Source organism: Limulus polyphemus, unplaced genomic scaffold, assembly GCF_000517525.1.
Source record: "Limulus polyphemus unplaced genomic scaffold, Limulus_polyphemus-2.1.2 Scaffold1569, whole genome shotgun sequence".
NCBI lineage: Eukaryota > Metazoa > Arthropoda > Merostomata > Xiphosura > Limulidae > Limulus > Limulus polyphemus.
The window spans coordinates 30,804-33,621 of NW_013667179.1; positions in this window are offsets into that span (position 1 = coordinate 30,804).

A 2,818-nucleotide genomic window follows, 5' to 3' on the forward strand; every position below is an offset into this window, starting at 1 on the left:
CGATCGAAACGTTACAAAAGGCCAAAGTACACTGAAAAATTCCGGGTTCGCCCCTTGGGCATTAAATTCGCTCTTTGTGTATTGAAACCGACACCGCGCAAACGTCGTTTGAGTGAAAAACAAACGAAACTTGGTTGACATTTGTATGCTATATATATATATCTAGTGTGTTAGTAAAATATAAAGAAATCTTGATTTTTCTGATTTGGTTTCTGAGGTTCTCTGCCCGAAGACTTTCTCTGTTGTTGTGGCAACACAAGTAACTATAGTAAATTTAATATCTTGATCAGCTTTACAACGGAATATAGGGTTTGTTAAGCTATTAAAACTGCGACGTGTCAGCCCATAGTAACAAACCATCTTCTGGCAATGTACGATTAGCAGTGATTACAAATTCAAAGTGTAATAGTGATTCTCGTCAGTACGCATGTCGAGCTAAATCATTTAACATGGGCAGCAATAATTATTCACAAAAAATATATATATCAAAACACAAGACAAATTAAAAAGTGTAATTTTGAAGGTAAGAGTTCCGGGATATTTGAATTCAAATGTGACACGTGTGAGCGATTTAATGTGGGTGAACTTTTGAAGAAAACTGGACACAAGGACAAAAGACCACACTAGAGAATCATCCTAAGTTTTTGAGCATTTAAACGAAACCAAAACCAATTATTTGAAGTGCAGCTAATACAAAGAGGAAGAAAGTCGCAGAAGCTGTTCTGACCAAAAAAAAATATTAAAATCCTCTTTTGTATAAATATAACTAACTCCTCACTATATTTGTTGTATTCCTTTGTAAATAATTATTGCCACCTATGTTAAATATTTTAATCCAAAACGTGCACTGCCTAGAATAACCGTTGTACTTGTAAATATTGTTAGTCGCACATTGCCCAAAGATGGCTTACCCCCATGTGCTAAGAAGTTTTGATTGTTTAGAAAACGTTTCCATTTTAAAGCTGATTAAATTTAATGATCCAATGGGATCCTCCTCTCTCAATTAGTACACTGTTGATTGTTTTGGTGTAAATAAAACTCAAACGTATTGTGCTTATTGTCTGGGAAAATACACGCATAATCTTTTTTTTTTTTGACGGGAATAGGGGTTCTGTAATATGTACAGGATCGGTGAAAACAAACACACGTGATCTTGTCTTGATAGAAAAAAAAATAGAGGTAAACATGTTGTATAAGAATGAACGTCACCTAAAATTCTGTTTCATTTTGCTAAATCTGTTTACAATATTGCCCTGTCCTACGGCAGAAAAATGGTGAATAATGTTGCCCGCACTTGTGGTTAATGTCATATCTATTTTACGCATAACAGCACTAGTCTAAGTTATCCTACTGATCCCGCCGTATACGTGTGTAACCATCATTTTGTTTAAAAATTTATAGGTTTATGATTAAGTTTTCCGATTGTTTTATTTGCACATAAAACTCTCACACTTCTTTAGGATGAAATCGAACTGAAATAAGCACAAAGATAAATGAACCATAAATGAACTATAAATGAATCATAAACGAACTATAAATGAATTATAAATGAACCATAAATGAACTATAAATGAATCATAAACGAACTATAAATGAACCATAAATGAACTATAAATGAATCATAAATGAACTATAAATGAACTATAAATGAATTATAAATGAACCATAAATGAACTATAAATGAATCATAAATGAATTATAAATGAACCATAAATGAACTATAAACGAACCATAAATGAACTATAAAGGAAACATAAATGAACTATAAATGAATTATAAATGAACCATAAATGAACTATAAATGAGCCATAAATGAATTATAAATGAACCATAAATGAACAACTATAAATGAACCATAAATGAACTATAATCATTTTATGTGAAAAGTCATAAATTCCCTCTACCGTGTGTCTATCTTTATAATAACTCTTTCTATCAGGTGTCTCTCATTAAGAATTCTCTGTACCGGATGTCTCTTTTTAAGGATTTCTTGTAGCGGTTGTCTCTCTTGAAGAATTCCTTCTACTGCTGTCTCTCATTAAGAATTTTCTGTACCGGATGTCTCTTTTTAAGGATTTCTTGTACCGGTTGTCTCTCTTGAAGAATTCCTTCTACTGCTGTCTCTCATTAAGAATTCTCTGTACCGGTTGTCTCTTTTTAAGCATTTCTTGTACCGGTTGTCTCTCTTGAAGCATTCCTTCTACTGCTGTCTCTCGTTAAGAATTCTCTGTACCGAATGTCTCTTTTTAAGCATTTCTTCTGCTAGTTGTCTTTCTTTCACATTCCCTGAACCGGCTGTTTCTCTTTAAGGAAGTAAAATCAGATTACATAAATTATTTAGTTACTAGTAGATAAAATGGTTTAGAACCGAGACAGTTGCGGGGGGGGGGGATGCAATACAGCTTGTCTTAACCTATGATGGGGAGCTGGCTTCACTAAAATTGTATATTTCAATTTTTTTTTAGTTATATATAGATTTTAGATTCAGTCATTTGTGAAATGCGTATCCGGTGTTAGAGAAACACGCACGAATCTGTTTCTTAAAGGTCATGTTCTGTTTTCTTAAGGTTATCATTAAAAGGAGTATCAGATCTTACATTAATAAGGCGATCCATTACATTTGTCAACCACTCGGCAGGGGACGTGTATTGTAAATTAGGTGTCCGTTTGTTCGTCTTACAACAAAACCACCTTGGGCTATCTGCTGTGTCCACTGCGGGGAATCGAGCCCCGGATTTTAGCGTATGTAAACTTACCGCTGTTACAGATATCTGTTTTTGTGGTTCATTAACTAATAAAAGGGTGTTCATATCTTGAG